This window comes from Pinus tabuliformis, chromosome 7 (genome assembly GCF_031772625.1).
Source record: "Pinus tabuliformis cultivar Carrire ecotype Pingquan chromosome 7, CPIR1, whole genome shotgun sequence".
NCBI lineage: Eukaryota > Viridiplantae > Streptophyta > Pinopsida > Pinales > Pinaceae > Pinus > Pinus tabuliformis.
This window is the reverse complement of record NC_142293.1, coordinates 787991547-788015842: the sequence shown is the minus strand read 5'-3', so window position 1 is coordinate 788015842 and position 24296 is coordinate 787991547.

Here is a 24296-nt window from a genome sequence, read left to right as displayed (position 1 = left end):
TTCTGATGTGGAGAAGGAGGAGCGCCAGATGGATACCCCCTCCAGCGGGTCTTCAGTGTAATCAACGGCTTCGAGATCCTCCATGACGCCAGCTGCTTCTCGGAACGGCGGACACCTCAGATAGTAGAAGAAACCGGAGAGTATGACAGTTCTCAGGAAACGGACCGAGTTAGGCAGGTAAAGTGAAACCGTCTGCGGGTTATCAACCGGGAGTTGCGGCACAGTGCAATCCCCTCGAACTCCCAACAGGTCAACCAGCTCGAAACGTAGGGGAAGGTGACAGACGGTTGTGATAGCAAACGGCAGATGTGCAGGTTAATGGTGGTCCGGCGTGGTCACAGTAAACTGCAGAGGAACCTGTAACCCTAACCCAAACCCTCGCGAGCCTTCTCCCGTCCGGAATTCCAAAGAAAATATATATTATTATCATAATCACACTATTAAATTTGGTTCACAAATGCAAATAATTTTTTGTCCCGAAGATGAAGCACATTAGTTAGTTTGAAATGTAGACCAAATAATACTGATGTGATTAATCTGAAAGACATACTTACAAAATATATTGGCCAAATTAATTATTATCTATTTATTAATATTAACATTAATTATTATTAATATTAATATTAAAATATGATCATAAATATTATTAATTATAATGATTAATTACTAATAATATTAATATAAATAATAATAATTAATAAATAAAAATAATATTAATATTAATATTAAAATTAATAATTATAATATTTCTATATTCAAGCTTCTGTGATCCATAATGAATTAAACAAAGTCTTTTGATAGAAATCACATAAGAGAATTTTTTGGCCTATGCGTTTCGAACCAACAACTATGGTTCATCATCAGGACCAGATGAAGAGGCAGACCATGGCAAAGGATTAAATAGAGAACAATGTAAAGACATAATTTCAAGTAATGGCTATATTTGAACAATAATGTTTAAATTATAATATTAATTCATTAATATATTAAAAACAAATATTATTAAGTAATGACTATATTAAAGGGCTAATTTTTGAAAAAAATATTTAAATAATGATATTATTCCATTAATTTATTAAAAATATTAATAAGTAACGACTATATTAAACAGCTAGTTTTTGAAAATTAATATTTAAATTAATTTATTAAAACCAATTATTACTAGTTCTTGAAAAATAATATTTAAATAATGATATTAGTTTATTAATTTATTAAAATATTAATATGTAACGGCGGCTAGTTTTTTAAAAAATATTTAAATAATGATATTATTTCATTAATTTATTAAAAATATTAATAGATAACGACTATATTAAATGGGTAGTTTTTGAAAAATAATATTTAAATTAATTTGTTAAAACCAAATATTACTAGTTCTTGGAAAATAATATTTAAACTGTGATATTAGTTTATTAATTTATTAAAAACAAATATTAATAAGTAACCACTATATTAAACAGTTAGTTTTTAAAATAAATAAATAAATAATCAAAGTCAAACTTTAAAGGAGGGGAGTCAAAAATTATAAAAACGAGTGAAGACCCTAATCGAGACAAGATCATTTGATAAATAAAATAACTAATGGAAATAAAATAAAATAAATTAAAAATAAATAATGGAAAAATAAATAAAATAAAATAAAAATATACACATGTCAAAATAAATAAATATATAAATAAATAAATAAAGACAGAAACATACACACACACACACACACACACACACACACATATATATATATATATATATATATATAGATCCAAAGAAAAATAATCAATAAATAAAACGGGGTCGACAATAAAATATGGGGCTCAAGCCCATTAAACAAATAACAAAAATACTAAAAGGAGTTAAGAACGAATAGGGTGATAAAATACATAAAAAACACGAAGGATCGAGAAAATAAACTCTAATGAAGAATAAATCAACAAAAAATACTATAAAAAGGATACCAATACCTACACTTTTGTCATCTGGTCCCATGGTAAAGAAAAGTTGGAACTATTTTTCCTCCATCTTAACAATCAATCTAGTTCTATAAAGTTCACCATGGAATTTGAATGTAATGGTAGTCTTCCCTTCCTTGACGTCCTCCTCTCAAGGAATGATAATGGCTCTTTCTCTCATCAAGTATATCGTAAGAAAACTCATACGGAACAATATCTTCATGCTAATTCTCATCATTTCCCAGCTCAAAAGCTTGGTGTTCTCAACACCTTAGCGACTAGAGCTTTAAGAGTTTCTGATGAGAACCATCTCAAGGAAGAGAAAGCACATCTCCTAAGTGTTTTCTTTAATAATGGGTATAGTAGACACCAATGTATTAAGACTTTCCTCAGAGCTGAAAAAGGTCTTAGTGCTAAGAAAGATATCAAGGATCGATTTTCTAGTGTTCATCTTCCTTTTATCCAAGGGCCACTGACAAGATTGCAAGGATCCTAAGGAGGCATAAGGTGGCTTCAACCTTTCGGCCTTTAAATACCATACATATCTCCCTTAGATCTGTAAAAGACCTAGTGGACCCCAAGAATATGAATGGTGTTTACGTTATCCAATGCTCTTGTGGGACTCCCTACATTGGTGAGACTGGTTGCTCGATTAATCAAAGGATTTATGAGCATGATGCTGACATCAAGCATGGTAAGACCTGCTCCTCTGCTTTGGCGGAGCATGCAGATAAATCTAAGCATCACATCTGCATTGAGGAGGCCCAATTCGTTGCTAAGGTTAGTCATTTTCATCATCGTAAATTGAAAGAGGCCCTAGAAATTGAAAAAAGACCCAATAATTTGAATAGAGATGATGGTCGGAATATTAGTAGAAGTTGGGTCCTTGTCTTGTCCTCCTAATTTTTTTTTTTTAAATCTATGTAGGCATTGACATTCTTTTTATAGTATTTGTTGTTGATTTATTCTCCATTAGAGTTTATTTTCTCGATCCTTCATGTTTTTTTATGTATTTTATCATCCTATTCGTTCTTAACTCCTTTTAGTATTTTTGTTATTTGTTTAATGGGCTTGAGCCCCATATTTTATTGTTGACTCCGTTTTATTTATTGATTATTATATATATGTTTCTGTCTTTATTTATTTATTTATATATATATTTATTTTGACTTGTGTATATTTTTATTTTATTTTTCTATTAATTATTTTTTATTTATTTTATTTTATTTCCACGAGTTATTTTATTTATCAAATGATCTTGTCTCGATCAGGGTCTTCACTCGTTTTTATAATTTTTTACTCCCCTCCTTTAAAGTTTGACTTTGATTATTTATTTATTTATTTTAAATATTATTTCCCAAAAACTAGTTGTTTAATATAACAGTTACTTATTAATATTTGTTTTTAATAAATTAATAAACTAATATCACAGTTTAAATATTATTTTTCAAAAACTAGTAATATTTGGTTTTAATAAATTAATTTAAATATTATTTTTCAAAAACTAGCCGTTTAATATAGCCGTTACATATTAATATAAATTAATAAACTAATATCATTATTTAAATATTATTTTTCAAGAACTAATAATATATTAATAAACTAATATCATTATTTAAATATTATTTTTCAAGAACTAATAATATTTGGTTTTAATAAATTAATTTAAATATTATTTTTCAAAAACTAGCCATTTAATATAGCCGTTACATATTAATATTTTAATAAATTAATAAACTAATATCATTATTTAAATATTATTTTTCAAGAATTAGAAATAATTGGTTTTAATAAATTAGTTTAAATATTAATTTTCAAAAACTAGCCGTTTAATGTAGTCGTTACTTAATAATATTCGTTTTTAATATATTAATAAATTAATATTATAATTTAAACATTATTGTTCAAATATAGCTGCTACTTGAAATTATGTCTCTACATTGTTCTCTATTTAAGCCTTTGCCATGATCTGCCTTTTCATCTGGTCCTGATGATGAACCATAGTTGTTAGTTCGAAACGCATTGGCCAAAAAATTCTCTCATGTGATTTCTACAGAAAAACTTTGTTTAATTATAATATTAATAATTAATATTAACATTATTTTTAATTTCATTTTTATTATGATAATTATTATTATTTTTTCTCGTTAATACTATGCTATGCTATTATTTACATTAAAACAGAAAAACGGTTACAACCATGAAGTCATGTGCCAGAGGCCGGGGATGGCACTCTGGACTTACAGTGCTCAAAAAACCACCCATACAGGGTCCATACCACTCGATTGATTACCCACGCAGGGGCCTTGACATAAAAACATATCACCCACACAGGGGCAGCATCCTTGAGACCAGACACCCACGCAGGGGTGCTACCACAGAAATTGAAAGCCCACGCAGGGGCGCTATCACAGAAATTGAATGCCCACGTAGGGGCTTTAGACCTTAGAGCAACAGTGAGGGCAGAAGTAGTCATTCCGTTCAGGGGCGTGGAGAAGAAAAAGAAAATTTTCATCAAACTCCCACGCAGGGGCGTTGAGACACAAGTAACAGTATAATTCGCATACAAAACAGAGACATTCAAAACATACCAGCTGCCATAGACAGAGTCAGAGCATCGAAGACAAGGAAGAGAGTGAGCGAGCGGTGGATTAATCGTCCGGCTCCTCCTCATATATCCAGCACAATCCTTCCGGGGGGGGCCCCAATCGGCCTTGGCTTTCTTTGACGAAGGCTCTGGCTGAGTCGCTGGCGGGTCGGTGTCTGGCCTCGGGCAGTCCTCCGGCAAACCTTCAGCAGCTCTGGAGCTCTCGGCCTGATGAAGTTGTGGGCGGGGCTGCTCCCCGACCTCCTCCACCGGTTCTTCCAGAAAAAGAACAGAGACATGGGCATTAATGCGCGAATTGGCCTGGGAGCTGTTAAAGGAGAAAACCGCGGTTCCAAACGCAGGGAGAGGATTGGAACCCGCTTCAGAATTGCCAGCATCCATGAATTGGCGCGATTGCAGTGGGTTAGCTTCTTCAACTCGGTGACATAAACAGCGGCAACAGCGAGAAGAGACATTGTCGACGGATGGGCGCGAAGTTCCGCCTCTACCTGAGCCTCGACGGCTGATGAGGCGTTGCCGGAGCTTGACCATGGTGGTCTTGGATACCAGATAGCGAAACGGAGCAGGGTGAACAGACACACCCCCGTCGCCCACGCTAGCAGGCTTGCTCCCAAATCCAAGTGCAACAGGGGCGCCTTGAGCCAGACCTCCGAAAACTGACAACCTAAATCCCAATTCCTCCCACTGTGAATAATCCACGGCAAAATATTCCTTACCTCCATTGTATTTATGCTTCTCTGCAACGTCTCGGCCCTCGCCTGCCATAACTGCACACAGCAACCAAGGCTATAATCCGGACCTGGCATTAAATTGTCATCCCTTCCCTCCACAGCACCCACGCTTGCAATCCCCGACGGCTGCTCGCAGTGAATGCCCATCTTAAACTTGGTACTGCCCATGGTGACCAGGTGGCGGTCCCATCTCCTCGCCCGTGGCACCCGCATCCGGGGGATAATTATTATTATTATTGTTATTATTATTATATAAATATAAATATTTATTAATTATAATTAATATTAATTATAATAAGTATTAATGATAATAAATATTAATTATAATAAGTATTAATTATAAAAAATTATAATATTTAATCATTAATAATATTATTATAAATAATAACAATTAATAAATAAAAATAATATAGATATTAATATTAAAACTAATAATTATAATATTAAAAATGATTAATTATTAATAATAACTAAGGCTTATTATTATTATGAATCATGAATTATTATCTAATTTTTAATTATGTAATAAAAATTAATCATCTAAAAATAATATTAATACATAATAGTAGTATAATTAATTAATGATAATAATAATTATGATATATAATAGTATAAATACTATTATAAAAAGTGATTATAATCATAGTATTAATAATAATTATAATATATAATAGTATAAATAATATTATAAAAAATTATTATAATCATAATATTAATATTAAGGTGTAGTCTAATTTAAAGATGAAATAGTTTTTTCATCGGAATTCATTAAAATTTGGCAATATAATTTCAATATTTTTGTTGTTTAAAATACATTTTGAATGTATATATGGAAGAAAAAAATCGTCAAGGCATTAGAATTATGCAGATTAAACAATTTAAACTCAAGCTTTTGAAAATCTCTGTCGAATCTTAATTACAATTAACGAGAATAAATGTCCTGAAAAAAGTCATTTCGTCTATAAGTTAGACTATGCCTTACTATTAATGAATATAGATTTAATATTAATATTAATATTATCATTATAATCATAATATTAATATATAGTAATATATATAATACTAAAAAAAGAGTTATTGCAATAAAATTATTATTATTATTATTATTTTTTAAGGCAACTATGGTTCGCCGACATTGAGTGGCTACTACATCCACAGGCAATAATCCACACAGATCCACGAAAGACAACCTAATATATCAGGCATAATGCCAAGGGCATCAAGGAAATTTGACCTCATGACTTGCTAATAGGCAAGGTACTTAGCAACAAGAACTCAACCAATTGAGCTATCCCTTAGTGCTATATTATTATTATTATTATTATTATATATATATATATATATATATATATATATATATATATATATATATTTTAATATATACTAGAGGAATCGGCAATGGCGATGGTATCGTACTCGCATTACACGGGGTCAAATCCCATCGGCTACCTCTATAACCTTTAAAAGGGTCCGCCTAGGCCGCCTTGAACGTCCCTCGGGTATTCTTGGGGTTTGAACTCGTGACCTACATAGCTGCACGAACGACTTAGCAAATCATTCGCTTGCCACTAGACCAAACCCCCACGACCTATTATTTATTATAATTTAATATTATGTAATATAAATTAATTATTTGATAATAATATTAATTGCTAATAATAGTATTATTAATTAATAATTATTATTATAATATATAATAGTATAAATAATATTACAAAAAATTATTTTAGTAATAATATTAATATTGATATTAATGGATATAGATTTAATATTAATATTAATATTAATTATTTAATATTCATATTGATATTTTTTTTTTCTCGGTAAAACTAGCTAATTTATTATATTATATACAAGTAAACATTACATGCAAAAAAACAGGCCGTCCAGGGCCAACTGTGGCACCTTGGATAGCATTGTTTGACACAGAGTTCGCCCACGCAGGGGCAGCACCTCCAGGATGTACCAAAACATAAGACACAGTGATGAGCTCAGATAGTGATGAAACAGCTCGCGCAGGGGCTTCCAACAAAAGACTCATAGTAAACCTTGCCACGACGCATGACAAACAGACACATAAAATGAAAGAGAACTGAAAGTATACAAACATAGAAATGTAGCATAGTCCAGATACCAGCCGAGACCTCTAACGTATACAAGACCCGAGAAAGAGAAAAGTAAGCCGGAGAATGTCTCTGTGGATTAATCTTCAGGCTCTTCCTCAGTGATGTAGCACCAGCCTTGGCCTTCAGGGATGCCTGCCCACATTGCCATAGGGTCCTTCGCAGTGGCCGACGGTTCCTTCTCTGGAGGTTGGGGAGGGGCTTGCTGAGGCTCCTTCCCAGAATTTCCCTGTTCAATTGGTGGCTGCAGCACTGGGCTTTCCTCACGATTGCCTTCTGGAGGTATCTCAACCAAGCCCGGTTGCTGTCCAGCTTCATTCTCCTCAGGAATCTTCGTAAAGAGAACTGAGATATGTGCATTAATACCTGCATTTTCCTGCGAGCTGCCCAAGGTGAAAACGGCTGAGCCGAATGCTGGAAGCACGGGCTCTCCTCCACTGGAGCTGCCAACCTCCAAGAACTGACTGGCTGGAGTTGGTATGGCTCCCACCCTCCTGTAGCAGTAGCAGCAGCAGCAGTGATGGTGTACATCCGCTGGAGGGGGGCGTGAAGGTGCCCCACGCCCAGGTCCCCTCCTACTCGGCTGTCTTTCCCGCAGTCGCGCCATATTTCCCGCGTCTCCTTCAATTTGTTCCAGGACCGAGTTTGTGGGCTTGAAATCACGGCTATCACTGCGAATTGAGTGCAGTTCCGAAATGGATTCAAGGCAGAGCTCAACTGCCCATAAACCGTGCACAGGATTAGCCAGCATGAAGCGAACTTTGCCCAAGTGAGTGCCTTCACTCTCCGCCTCAATTGCTCTCCCTTTGCCCTCGGAATTCTGTTCCCACCTGAGGCAATCTTCAGAGTCGAAATGGCAATTTGCGACGGCAGTGGCTGCGCTTTGAAGGTGAAGAGCGCCCACCGGCCAAAATTCCTCCAGAGCCTGCGCCACACAGACCTTACCATGCAAATGAACCTGCAATGAACCGTCATTCTTAAAAAATCTTGCAACATTCCCTCGATAAGAGCTCTCCATAACTGCTCCCTGCAACAACATCGCTTCACCCTTCGTAGCATTGAATGCCAAGAGCTCGGGCTGCTGAGCTTCATACCTCGGCGGCAGTGAGCAATAACTATGCTGCGTTGACACGGGGCGGCACATGCTGGGCATGTGGCTCGTCCCTGGCTGACGTGCTAACACCCGCATCCGGGGATTCAGCATCTCTTTGGATGAGACTTTCACAGTCCTGAGCCTGTTGATTGCTTGGGATGATATCCAAATTACCTGATAGAAGGGTTTGGTTATTTTCTACCCCAATATTGGCTAGGAGATCAGCAATCTTGTTGCCTTCTCTTTTTGTGTGATGAAAGGAGAGGGCTCTGTGATTGCGCAACTCATGAGCAATGTTATTTAGCCTTGCTTCTAGTCTCCAGCTATCAGCAACTTTCCTGGCTTGAGAGCCATTCTGAATGCGCGTGGCCATGTTGATGAGGATCTGGGAATCGCCTTCCACTATCAAGGGTTGAAGATTGAGTCTCCTGGCTAGCAAGAGCCCTTGCCAGAGCCCCTCCAGCTCTACGGAGTTATTGGTGTCCCACCCTATATTACCGAAGTAGATCTGCAGGGGGGTGCCCTTATGGTCTCGAAGAATACCTCCAAATCCTGCTGGTCCAGGATTGCCTTTGGAGGCCCCATCAAAGTTGAGTTTGTATGAGTTGGTAGGAGGGGCGGTCCAGCATCTGTTATCCTTGAAGTTGCAATTCGCTGGCTGATGCATGGCAAACTCTTGTGGCAGCTGCAGTTGCCAATTGTCGAGAATGTTTTTCTCATTGTCTGTGGTAGGGAGATCCTCTTTTGTCCATGGTCGTAGCAGCATGGTTTCTCTGAGATTTCCATGCAGTCTGCTCCAGATTTCTTCAATGGGAGAGCTCTGGTTTTTAAATATGCGCCTGTTTCTTTCCTTCCAAATGTTCCATAAGACTGTGCCCGGGATGATATTCCATAGGTGATTGAGGATCGCACAGTCATAGGGGCTTTTCGGCCATTGTCGGATGGAATCAATGATGTCGCTATCTCCTTTGCACCTTTTTTGGCATCTAAAGCTAACCTTTTCCCATAGCTGGTTGGCTAGTGAGCAGGTGTCCAGAAGGTGTTGCAAGGTTTCCTCGTTTTGAAAGCAATTGTGACATATCGAAGGACCTTGAAAGTTGCGTCTCCTTAGCTTGTCCCAGGTGAGAATCTTTTTGTGTCCTACCATCCAGAGGAAGTGGGAGATTTTGGGCCATGCTTTGAAGCCCCAAATTTTCCCCCATAGAGGATCCGGCATAGTGGGAAAGTTGCCAATGAGGTTGTAGGCCTCGGAGGTAGAGTAGGATCCTTTAGGTTGATAATATTCATATTGATAATTAATAAATAAATAAATATAATAATAATAATACAAGAATAATTATATTATATAAAATATTATTATCATTATATTATAAATACGATAATAATTATAATAATATGATATTTAATATTGTCCATGGTGTTTTGGATAGACGGTGATTGTGTGCTTTGTTAATGCACTCTTTGATATGAAGTCATCAGTTCAATTCCCTACCCCGATCGGGGTGATATATTGGACATGATGAAGATGTAGTCCTACCAAGCTTACAATATATATATATATAGATATATATATATATTAAACCCTGGGATTAAATTTATAAACCCTATGAATAATATTTTACCCTAGGAATATGAACCCTTAGATTAATAAACCCAAGAGATTATAAACCCAAGGGAATAATATTAAAGCAAGGGATTAATATTATAAACCCAAGGTATATAAACCCCAAGATAAATGTTATAAACCCTAAAATGAACATGGTTTTCCATGTTTGATTTTAATATTGAGACAATCTTTGTCACAATGCGAGGTTGGGCCATCGTTGACCATCATTGATTTTCATTTCGAGACAATCTTTGTCACAATGCGAGGTAGGACCATGGTTGAGTTCCATATTTAGAAAATATTTGTAACAATGTGGCACTCGACCATGGTTAACTATGCTTAACCCTTATTATAAACCCAAGTGATTTATAATAAACCCAAGGATAAGTACTATAAACCATGTGAATAATATTATACCTAGGAATATGAACCCTTAGATTAATAAACCCAGGGGATTGATATTATAAACCCAAGGGATTAATACTAAAAACCCAAGGGATTATAGACCCCGTGGAATAATATTACACCCAAGGGATTAATATTATAAACCCAAGGAATATAAATCCTAAGATATATATTATAAACCCATAAAATAAATATGGTTGACCATGGTTAATTTTCATATTGAGAAAATCATTGTCACAATGAGGCATTAGATCATGATTGATCTTCATATGGAGACAATCTTTGTCACAATGCGACATTGGACCATGGTTGATTTTCATATTGAGAAATTCTTTGTCACAATGTGATGTTGGACCAAGGTTGACCATGGTTAACCATGATTATAAACCTAAGGTATTTATATTAAATGCAAAGATTAGTATTATAAACGATATGAATAATATTATAACATAGGAATATGAACCCTTAGATTAGTAAACCCAAGGGATTGATATTATAAACCCAAGGTATATAAATGCTACGATAAATATTATAAACGCTATAAAAAAAACATGGTTGAACATGGTTGATTTTCATATTGAGACAATCTTCGTCGCAATATGGCATTGAACCATGGTTGACCATGGTTGATTTCCATATTGATACAATCTTTGTCACAATGTGACATTGAACCATGGTTGACCATGGTTTACCATTATTATAAACCCAAGAGATTTATATTAAACCCTAGGATTAATATAAACCCTATGAATAATATTATACCCTAGGAATATGAACCCTTAGATTAATAAACCCAAGAGATTGATACTTTAAACCTAAGGGAATAATAAACCCAAGTGATTAATTATAAAACCCCAAGGTATTATAAACCCAAGCAAATATAATATTAAATCAATGGATTAATATTATAAACCTAATGTATATAAACCCTAAGATAACTATTATAAACCCTAACATAAACATGGTTGACCATGGATGATTTTCATATTGAGATAATCTTTGTCACAATGTGATGTTTGACCATGGTTGACTATGATTTATTTCCATATCGAGACAGTCTTAGTCACAATGTGACGTTGGACTATGGTTGATTTTCATTTTGAGAAAATCTTTGTCACAGTGTGACATTGTATCATGGTTGACCACAATTATAAACACAAGGGATTTATATTAAAACTAAGGATTAATATTATAAACCCTATGAATAATATTTCACCCTAGGAATATGAACTCTTAGATTAATAAACCCAAGAGATTAATACTAAAAACCCATGGGATTATAAACCCAAGGTAATAATATTAAACTCTAGGGATTAATATTATAAACTCAAGGTATATAAACCTTAAGATAAATATTATAAACCCTAAAATAAACATGGTTGACCATGGTTTACCGTGGTTGATTTTCATAGTGTGACAATATTTGTCACAATGCAACATTTGACCATGGTTGATCATGGTTTATTTCATATAAACCCAAGGGATTGATACTATAAACCCAAGGGATTAATTCTAAAACTCCAAATTATTATAAACCCAAGGGAATATAGCATTAAACCCAACGGATTAATATTATAAACCTAAGGTATATAAACCTTAATATAAATATTATAGACCCTAAAATAAACATGGTTGACCATGGTTGATTTTCATATTGAGACAATCTTTGTCACAATGCGATGTTGGACCATGGTTGATTTTCATTTTGAGAAAATCTTTGTCACAATGTGAAATTGAACAATGGTTGACCATTATTATAAACCCAAGGAATTTATATTAAACCCAAGGATTAATATTATAAACCATATGAATAATATTGCACCTTAAGAATATGAACCCTTAGATTAATAAACACAAGAGATTGAGATTATAAACCCAAGGGATTAATATTAAAAACCTAAGGGATTATAAAACCAACAGAATAATATTAAACCCAAGGGATTAATATTATAAACCCTAAGATAAACATCATAAACCCTAAAATAAACATGGTTGACCATGGTTTACCTGGTTAATTTTCATATTGAGACAATCTTTGTCACAATGAGATGTTGGCCCATGGTTGACTGCGATTGATCTTTATATGGAGACAATCTTTGTCACAATGTGACATTGGACCATGGTTGATTTTCATATTGAAAAATTCTTTGTCACAATGTGACGGTGGACCATGGTTGACCATGATTATAAACCTCAGTGATTTGTATTAAGCCCAAAGATTTGTATTATAAACCCTCTGAATAATATTATACCCTCGAAATATGAACTTTTAGATTAATAAAGTCAAGGTAATAATAATAAAACTAGCACAACCATATTAATAATTTGGTTGATAAATGTCGATAGGCGTATATCGACCACATTAAATATTATTTATTTATTAATATTAACATTTTTATTAATAATATTATAAATGTTAAACATTTATCATAATTAAAATGGTATATTACTAATATTAATATTATGATGATGATGATGGTGGTTAACGTCCACTGAGACCAAATTGGTCTATCGGACCTGTAATTTCTTAATTTCTAATTGTCTGGCTCCTTGTCTTTCTTGGCGAGATCGGTGATAATCATATTTATAATATGATTATAAATATTAATAAATATTAATTATTGATAATTATAATGATTAATTATTATTATTTACATTGATTATAATTATTAATATCAATATAAATAATAATAATTAATAAATAAAAATAATATAGATGTTAATATTAAAATTAATAATTACGATATTAATACTTATTAATTATAATAAGTATTAATTATTCAAAATTATAATTTTTTTTTAGACAAAGGTCGGGTGCTGTTCATTAACTGAAAAAAGATGAGGCTAAAGCCTTACATAGGATGCTTCAGGAGCATTTTGGGGCCAAGGAATTACAAAAAGGGATTTTTCCTTGGTCCTTACTTTAACTGGACTGCTACTATTGCTACTTATGCTGCTATAGATATTGACATACTGCTGTCCCCAAAATTTACATTTACAAAGCATGATTAGTCAATCTCGATGTGGCTCATCTTTCTTGCGGTTGATCCCTCTGGGTCCTGGTCGGCTTCGATTGGCTTGGCGCTTGAGGAGGAAGTGGCATCTTTCTTTTCCAGCATACTCTTGAGAATTTCAATCCTCTCTTCAGCATGGGCGCATCTGTTGTGTAGATCGCTGAACTGTTCATGGAGGGTATGGACCCTGTGCAGAAAAAGATTCATTTCTGCTCTATACTTATCATGGAGGATTTTGACTTGCTCTTCCAGCCGATTCTCCAGAATGCGGACTTTGTCTTCCATCCGGTTCTCCATGCTGCGAACTAGGTCCTCCAATGCTCTTTGTTGGGCTCGGACTTCATTGAATTCCATGTTCAGGTCACGGCAGTGAAAGCAATCCTCTGGGCGCTCCATTTTATCCTTTGTCTGAGTAGTAACACTGTTCTTTTGCTTTTGTCCTTGGTGTTGTCGGTTCACTTGGCTGTTGATGAGGATTCTACTAAGACTCTCTGAGGTGATAAGAGCTCTTAGAAGACAGCGCGTTAAGTGCCTGAAACTGCCGCTAATACCTATTGGGAATCGGTGAAGCTCAACAGCGCTCCCACTGTATAACAGAGTGAGAGCGAAACTTCTAAAACGCTCAACAATCTTGCTTTTATCCTGCTTACTAAGATGGTCTGCAAAATCGGCTCCTCTCTCGAAATTACCGTGGTAATTTTCAAATGTGAGTTGAAGCTTTTGCGCTGAAGGGATACTTAAAGAGTTTCTGCGGATACGATGGCGGGAGAGGGATCTACGCTTCCCGATGCTTCCCTGGATATTTCTGCGCATATCTTGACTGAGATCAACTTTCCTGAGACAAGGACGATTTTCTGATCTATGAATCTTGGTTCCCCTGCTTTGGAATGAGCTTCTGTGCCGTCTGTTGATACAATTGCTATCATTCTGATCTGGTCTGACCTCGGATCTGTTGATTTGGTTGCTGTGGCAGATTCTGTTGGATGGGATACCGCGCGAGCTGATTAGATGTGTGTCTTTCATGGCAGCAATTGGATAGATACGCGATCATTGCAGCTGAGCTGGCCTTTGGGTCGGTTACAAGCTTTGTTGGCGTGGTGGTCAGCCTTTTTGTTGAGTCCCCTTAAGATATGAAAATAGTGGGCTTCTTCCAGCATGCTGTGCAGAACCTGATTTCTGTTATTGATTTGTTGCAGTAGAATGTTTGGTGAAGTCCGCTTTTGCTCCATGAGCCGGATGATAATTGCTGAGTCACCAAAGACGTTCACTTTCTTTATGCCCAGGTTGATCACTTGATTTAATCCTTGGAATAATGCCAGGCCTTCGGCCCGATTGTTGGATAGGTCACCCAATCCCCATTCAAAATGCAAGATAGTCTTACCATTTGCATTGCATATGATGCCTCCGGCGCCTGCGAGACCGGGATTAGATTTTGAGGCCCCATCGAAGAAGAGGCAATATTTGTTGCAGTTGCTTAACCAAAGGGCGAATTCTTCCTCCTTAGGTCTCAGCTTCCAGGCTGTAGCTGTCTCTTTTGAGTTTGAGTTATCCTTTTCTTGTTCATGGGCACTGATTATGCTGCCATAATTAATCAAATTTCTCTCTTCAGCACTGAAGCTGCTGAGATTGATTTTGCTGTGGGAACGAATGGTCACAGCTTCTACAGCTAAGCTGATAGCTTTGTGACACATGTATCTGGAGTTGTGTCCTTTGTCTTGGAACACCTTCTTATTTCTGGCTATCCAAATGCTCCAAAGAAGTGTTAATGGTAAAGTGTTCCATATCCTCTGAGATAATTTGATCTTCTTGCTCTTCCATGGGCAAAGTTTCTTCCAATTTTGGACTGTCTCTGCTATGTTTGGCTTAGGATTCCATTCTACTCCCCCTACAGTTGCTATTTCTTTCCAACATTTTGCAGCCACTTGGCAATCCATAAACAGATGCTGTATAGTCTCTTCTGCTTGAAGACAGATTGGACACCTAGAAGGGCCTGGGATGCCCCTTTTTTTGAGGTTTTCAGCTGTTAAGATCTTACCTTTCAGAAGGAGCCAGCAAAAGAATTTAACTTTAGGAGGGGCTTCCGCTTTCCAAACCAGTCTCCAATGACTCCATGTATCCTGCGGAAAGGTATTAGCACATAAATGGTGGTATCCTACTTTGGCTGTGTATTCAGTGCCTGAGGGGTCCCATCGAAAACTATCTCTGCCTCCCTTATGAATAGGTGCCTTACTGTGTAATTGATCTTTTAAAGCGATGAAGCTTGTTTCCAGGTCCCTTGGGTAGTTCGGCAAAGCCCAGCCAATCCAAGCTTGGGAAGAGCTTCCCCACTTAGTGATTTGGGCTAAATTCCAGATTCCTCTGTTGTTTAACCAATTTATAGCTGGAATTGCTTCTGCTTTGGATTCTATGGGGCTCTGGCCTAGGATTCTGTCTTTAGAAATGCTGATGCTACTTCCCTCTCCAGGTACTTTGGAGATGTGCTGGGTCATGAGAGGGATGATTTTTTTGCACAATTTCCAGATGTTGGAGCTGTCTCTATTGGGTATGTTCGCTTCCAGGAGCTTGTGCCTAGAACTGCTGAGGTACTTGGCTTCTAAGACTGATTTCCACCAGGCAGAATCCCCAGTGATTAATCTCCAAACAATTTTAGCCCCGAGAGCTAGATTCAAGAGGTATGGGGACCTTATTCCGAGACCTCCTTTTTCTTGGGGCTGAATGACACTTTTCCATCCAACCAAGTTGAACTTTTTTTTCTCTGATTTCCCTCCTTGCCAGAGGAAAAAACGTAGGGCCTTTTCCAATTTGTGATGGAAGTTCATTGGAGCTTGTAACAATGAAAAACGATAGATAGGGAGAGAGGTCAAACCTGATTTGAGAAGAGCAAGACGGCCTGCTGGGTTCAGCCACATGGTTCCCCATTGTTGAATTTTCCTTTTGATTTTGTCGATAATTGTATTCCAAGTTTCAGTCTTCAGGGGACCTTTGCTCACCGGCATCCCTAGATAGGTGAAATGGTTCCAATCGATCTTGTAAGAGACCTCTAAAATATTTGCAATGTTTTGAATGGTGTGAGCTGTTGCATTCCATCCGTATATGCAGCTTTTGACTTGGCTGATTCTTCCTCCGGAGCAGTCCATGAATTGGTCCAAGATCCTTTTGAAGCGCCTGGCAATGATGGTCGATGCACCACCCATCAGGAGGGTATCATCAGCGAATTGGGAGTGGTTGATGTTCTTTGTGCCCTGCTCGAATTGGATACCTGTAATTAATCCTGTTCTTCTACTGTAATCCAATGCTTTGCTGAGGGATTCAGCCATGAGAATGAAAAGGTAGGGAGAAAGGGGGCAGCCTTGCCTGAGGCCTCGGGAGGATTGAAAGGCTGCACAAGGTCTTCCATTCACCAGAGGCGAGATCCAAGGATTAGAGATACAGGCTTTGACCATATTAATGAAGGATGCATTGAATCCTAGTTTGCTCAAAACAGCAAAAAGGAAGGAGTGTCTGACTCTATCAAAAGCATTTGCTAGATCAAGTTTAAGGATAAAACCTTTTTCCTTTCGACTAAGACTAGAATGAATGGCTTCTTGTACCAGAAGGATAGAGTCGGAGATGTGCCTGTTGGCTAAAAAACCGCCCTGATTTTCCGAAATTAAGGAAGGGAGGAGAGGCTTGAGTCTTGTGGATAGGATTTTTGTGATTATTTTGTAAGCAGAGTTGCACAGGGATATTGGCCGGAATCTAGAGAAGGAGATTGGTCTGTTCTCTTTAGGGATGAGAGCTAAATATGTTGAGTTGGTATAGCCCCCTAGTTTGCCTTTCCTGAGGACCCAGCGAATCATCTTGAGAATGTCCTTTTTAATCATTGACCAATATTCTCTAAAGAAGCAGATAGGGAACCCATCGGGACCTGGGGCTTTGTCCGGATGGAGGCTCCAGATCGCCTTTTTTACTTCATCCTCCTCGACTTCTTGGGTGAGGCTGTTGTTCATTTCTTGAGTGACTTCTCTGCTCATATGTTGGAGGAAGTTTGAGAAGTCCTCCTCATTGTTGTCCTCTGTCAGGAGAGATTTGAAGTGGTTGGTTGCAGCAGCCTTGATAGAGTCTTGAGTTTCATGATTGTTCCCTTCTCCGTCTCTGATTGTATTAACTGTGTTTCTTACCTTCCTGATTGTGGCTTGTTTATGGAAGTAAGAGGTGTTTTTATCACCTTCACGCAACCAGGTCTACCGAGATTTTAATCTCCATTTGGTTTCTTCATCTCTAACTATTTGGGTTAGCTCTGCATACAATCTGATCTCTTTTTGTCTTGCTTGCTGAGTGAGCCCTTCCGCTTCAATACTTTGCTGTAATTTTTCAAGGTTCTGCTTGATGTCTTTTTTAGCTGCCTCGGGTTCCTTGTAGTTGGTTTTTGCCCAAGTTTTTAGCGCCTGCCTCGTTTGCTTCAGTTTTGATTCCCAAATGAATATAGGGGAGCCCTCCACGTGCTGTGACCATGCATGCTTGACTATATCACGGGCTGCTGGAATTTGGTTCCAAAGGGAGGAGTATTTGAAGGGGAGGGGGCCGAGATGGCTTTGGCTTTGCAAGGTAAGAGTGATGGGGAAGTGGTCCGAGGCGGAAGTATTGAGGATGTCCGACTGTCCGTTGGAGAATGAGGACAAAAAAGCGATATTAACAAGGAAACGGTCAAGACGTTCCATAATGTTACCTGCTCCCAACCGCCTATTGCTCCAAGTATATTTACGGTTCTTGGGCTTTAAATCAACCAGGTCTTTTTCTTGCATGATGTGTTCCAGCCGGTTTCGAAAATGATCTGCAGTGAAGTTTCCTCCCCTTTTTTCATTTGAGTGCATGACCAGATTTAGGTCCCCTGCTAGGATGAGGTTGTTATCACGATCTTCTTCTAATTCTTCCTCTAAGGTGGTCCAGCAAACTTCTTTTTCCCTGAAGTGGTTGGGAGAGTAGATGTTGTAGATTTTAACTTCTGTGCCATTGTCCTTATTTTCCAATTTAACACTTATCCAATGCTGCTGTGTTTTGACCAAGCTGCAGCTCCATTTGCTGATGTTCCACATTGTTAAAATACCCCCTGAAGCTCCTCTCGCTTCACTGGTGCAGCCACCGTACTGTTTTTGTTGGCCAATGAGTCTGCTGATTTCGGACTGATTTAATTTTGTTTCTTGAATAAGTAAGATATCAGGCTTTTCGCTGTGGATTAACTCCATGAGGGCAGCTTTTTTGGAGGGGTGCCCTAGTCCCCTGCTGTTCCAAGACAGCACTTTCATCATGATTTACCTGTGGTGTGCAGAGGTGCTCGCCTCTCTTTGCCTTTGATATTGTTTTCCTTGTCCGAAATTCCTAGAATGAAGGTTTCAATCGGTGTCTGTGATCCCATTGCTATATCCTTTTGCGCACTTTCTTCTCTATGCTGTTTTGCCGACTTCCTTCCTGGTCCATGTTTTTTTTGAATCTCACTAGATGCTCCTAGGTCCTTTGATAGGCTTCTTGTGATTCTTGTTGAGGTAGTGTCCGGGGAGGGTTGAGTGGTATGGGGGGATGATGGGATATGCTGATCAGATAAAGGGTCTTGAATGGGATCTTCTTCAGAAAGGGATGCGAAAGGGTTTGAGGACAGAGGGATGGAGGGGTCAGAGGAACGAGGAGGAGAGGAGGGGAAAGGAGGAGGTACTTGCTGAGAGGAGGAGGGTGGAGGCCCAGAACTGGATGGGTGCATGGAGGGGAAAGGTGTTTTCGATGAGGGTTCAACTGAATCCAGGGGAGGGTTTGTCTTTTTTTTTTTTTTCCGGACTATTTCCCATGCTTCCTCAGGGGCTTCTTTATTGCTATTATCTTCTGTTCTAGATTTGCTGCATCTGTTAGCAAAGTGACCGTATTCATGACATACCTTGCATTTGAAGGGGAGCTGCTCGTAGTCCACTTGCTGAATGTGCGTCCACTGGTCTACTTTGAGTTTGATTGCCTCTGGTAAGCCTTTGCCTAGGTCCACTTCTACGCATATCCTCGCACAAGCATACATATTCTCCTTTGGCTCCGATCTGTCTACATATTTCCCTACTGCGTTTCCGATAGCGCGAACAGATTCATCTCCCCAGCAGTGGAGTGGGAGGTGTGGCAGACGAACCCATACAGGGACCGCGTTGGGAACGTCCATTTCTGGATCGAAGTCAGGAGTCCAACGATTGAGATAAAGTCCTCTGGTGTCCATGAAATAGGGTCCGTTTCTGAAGATGAGGTTGCGATCTTCCACTGATTCAAAGAGGAAGGTAAAGAATCCCCTTCCACAAAATCTTATAGCGATTTTCCCTTGGACCATCGCATTCCAGTTTCTTTCCACCCAGCGTTGAACCGTGCGGGGGGAAGGCCATAACCCCGTGAACTGTCCAACTAATCCACGATCTGCAAGAGCCACGGCAGCTCTTCTTGGAAGTGCTGAGGGAAGAGGGACCTCCGGGATTTCGTCCAACTTTTTGACAAACTTTGATGCTGTAGGGCGGATCCTTTCCTTGTTGTTCTCAGGAATGAGAGAAGCGAAGGCTTTCTCCATTTCTACTTGCTCTTGAGAAGGCTGTGCCATAGTTCCACACAGGGGCGCAGGAAGACGGCTAGGAGGACAAGGGGTTCGAAGGTGAAAAGGGCAGAAGGCCTTGGGGAGGAGAAAAAACAGCAGGGGCCGCAGCCAGCCTCAGGGCTGTCGCGGAGAGGGCAGGAGGCCCGAAAAAGCGTGAAAAGGCCAGAGGCTCGGGAGAGAGAGGGCAGGAGGCTCAGATCGAAGGGATCCGGAGCAGAGAGCTGCGGCCCAGCAGCAGGGCTGCCAGGCACTGCGTGCTCAGGAGATCAGGGGCGCGCCAGGGGGCGGGAGTTCGCTATCCATCTCCGCAGCTTCAAAATTATAATTATTATTTATAAAAAATATTAATATAAAAAATAATAATTAATAAATTAAAATAATATAGATATTAATATGAAGATTAATAATTATAATATTAATAATAAATTTTAATAATTATTAATAATTACTAAGTCACATTACCATTATTATTATTATTATTATTAGCACAACTACATTTAATTAATTAAATGTAGTTGATATATGCCGAAGGTTTCATTTGTATGTATATAATAATATAAATAATATTACAATAAAAATATTATTATTATTAATTAGATAATAATTAAATAATAATACCCTCCCCGTCACCCTGTCTGCTCCTGCGTCTTGTTTCTCCCGACCCCCTTCTGCAATATTCTTGTTGATCCCTTCTCCCCCTATCATAGCACCAAGGCGAGGTTCTAGCTCGGCTCCTCGGCGCAGTCGAGGCCACGGCCATGACCCCTCCCACTGGAACAACCTGGGTACTCCGCCCACCACCAAAGCCGAATCTTCTACCAGCAAGCAGCCCTAAATTATGCCATTATTGTAAACCCTGAGACGCAGAAACAAATTGCTAACCTAGAATCTCAAGCGAGGGTCCTAACGCGCAGGGTGTCCTCTGAAGAGGTGGCAACAGAATTTGAGTGGATCCCTGCCCCAAGTCTCACCAGGGCTAGGGAGAATTTGTATACTCGCGCAATTGACCTCCCCTGGCAGCTTAAGACAATCCTCGGTCTTGCGATGCAAGAGCAGGCATAAATGTCCAAGGTTGTGTGATGCAAGAGCATTTAGACCTAGTCAGAAATGTGATGGTATGATCACGTATTGTGGCTAACAAAGGGTTGGAAGACAAGAGATTAATTAATTTTATTAATTTAAATGTATGAGAGTGTTTTATTTGTGTCAAAATCTGCGCTGAAAAGGGTATAAGTGGCTGATTGATCCTCCCTGCGTGGAGATCAGGCCAAGCAGTTAGATTATCTGGTTTGAAATAGGATATGAGAGATTTGAAAGCTTAAATTAGCATTTGTTAGAGAAAAGAGTGGAGTGAAGAGATTCTTTAGGGAAGAATGAGAGATTTCTGGATCTGAATTAAATGGGTTCATGAATATGCATTTTGTATAAATTGTAATCTTTTGAAATGAGTGAGAGGTTAGGTTAGATTCAAATGGAAATATAGGATGAATGAGCAAGGGAAGAATTGAAACAAGTTAGTGTGATTGTTTCTTCTGTAAATAATTATCAATATGAATACAGTGTGGATTGTGTATCTTTTTGTGTAATTCAGTATTGAGTGTGTTAGAGTAGACAGAGTGTGTTACACAAAGGTTAGATAGTGTAGAGAGAGCTAAGTGGAAGAGAGAACAAATCAGAGCACAAGATGTTCTGTGCATTATGTAAAGACTGTTATGAATAAAAGGAGTTTGTGTACAAAGCTTGCTTTGCGTGGTCTTTTGTTATGTGATTGGTTTCATAGATCGTAGGCTAAAATCCTCTGTAATTACAGTGAACAGTTAAGAGCCTTGATATGTTTTTAGAAATCGGAGCATATAGTCTAGAGACCGACTAACTTGGCGGAACTTGTTAAATTTGTGAATAAACCACAAAATAAATTAGGACCGTCCATTGGCTGGCAGATCCGACGGTGATCAGCAATAGCGGAGGTAGAAGAGTACAAAACTTCTTAATCGTGGTTGGAGACCTACGCTCACTCCTAGCCGTCAATCTCAATTTCAAACTTTTAGGTCACAATCAACGGTGGGGGTTAGGCCTGTTTTTAACCTGTGTGCTAGTTGAAGAACCACCAGCCATAGGATTTGATGGCCTCTGTTATCCAACGGATATCAGGTCATCAAGTGCTCGGAATTTAATTCCAAAAACAGACCCAAACTTTTATAGATTAAGGATTTATAATCCTTATCAACTCCGCAAGGGTGGGTAAATGTCGTGCAAGATCTCGTCTGATATCGCTATTGACTGTTGGAAATGTGCTTAGATCAAATGGTGGAGGATCGCCGAGTAGGTTGGTTGATCAGGTGAATCATCAACCGTCAGATTGAAAGGGTAAGATCAACGGCGGAGAATTAATATGATAATATTTGTGGGAAAGGCAGACCCGATAGGAATTGAACTGGGATTTATTTTATTTGGGTTTCGGCTGTATGCATTCATAGTGGGTTCGACGTTCGTTGGCGGGTTCTGTGTTATTCCGCTATTTGGTGATTGGTCGAGTTTTTGATAAAATCCACCAATGAAAAGGCTTCTAATGCAAGTGTGGCCATAATCCATAGGTCCATATGGGATCTTTGACAAGATGTCAGTTTTCTGGCATCATTGTGGGAGAAAAAATTGATATGCCTACGAACAAGTTTGTTGTCTACATGGAATCAGTGCACCACTGTTTCTTCGTTACCAGGGAATCTTCACACTACACAAAGCTGAAGAATCGAGTTGCCACGAGTGTCTGCTCACTAGTTGATGGCTCTCCCAGTGTAAAAAAGGAGGTAGTCGGCGCTTCCTCCAGTTGTCCGGTGGCCCCAGTTGCGCAAGAAGGCAGCACTCAAGAGTTGCCCATCAGCCTGGATGACGACCCTGTGGAGGGCAATCCTTAGCAACCGAAGCGGACATCTTTTTTGCTATGTTACTCTCTCTGGCTCTCAGTTATCGAAGAGCTCTCAACGGCATGCAAAGTATAGGCAATAAGGAATTTTGGGAGATATTATCAGCATGGATTTTTTTGTAATTACTCTCAGAACATCTCAAATTTTTTTTTGTAAGCTTCAATGTAAAATTGCTCCATCTGAAGCTAGGAAGGCTTGTGTTGTTGGCTCTAGTGCTGGAGCATTTTGCTCGCACTACCCAACTTTTTGTAAATACAACTTTTGTGCAGTAATATAATCTATCTTATTCACAATAATAATAATAATAATAATTAATAATAATAATTAAATAATAATAAATATTTATTATTTATTAATAATAATAACTATTAATAATTAATAATTATTACCCATAATCAATAACTAATTATTATTATTATTATTAATAATTATTTTTAATAATTTATAAACCAAGGGATTAATATTATAAACGCAAGGTATATAAACCCTAAGATAAACATTACAAACCCTTAAAATAAACACGTTTGACCGTGGTTGACCATGGTTCATTTTCATATTGAGACAATCTTTATCACAAAAAAACATTGGACCATGGTTGATCATGGTTCAACGTGATTGATTTTCATATTGAGACAATATTTGTCACATTACGACGTTGGACCATGGTTGATTTTCATATTGAGAAAATATTTGTCACAATGTGATGTTGGACCATGGTTGACCATGATTATAAATGCAAGAGATTTATATTAAACCCAAGTATTTATATTATAAACCCTATGAATAAAATTATAGAAAATTTCTTCTAAAAACAAATCATAATATACATATCACATTAAAATAAATTTAAATAATGACTATTCATATTTGAAACCATAATATTTCAAAGGTTTATGTTTAAATTTAGTTAATAATTATATAAAAACTTAATACCTTCAATAAGCTAATTTTCTAATGGCATATGTTTCCTTGTAAGAGGTCACAATCAAATCTAGAGGGGTTATAGTGTGTACATGTTCATAGACTTTAGTAGTGGAATCTTTAAGCGGAGTTGAGTCTCTTGTCTCACAAATAAGGCAATTCCTTGTTTGCCATTCCGATTGATAGGAACCTTAAAAATATATCATTATTATTTTTATAATTATAATATTACAATAGGCATCTATTATGCATATCAATTTAATATTTTAAAATTAAAGAAAATTAAAGAAATATAGATATAAATATAAATAAATAAATAAATTATAAAACATGTTT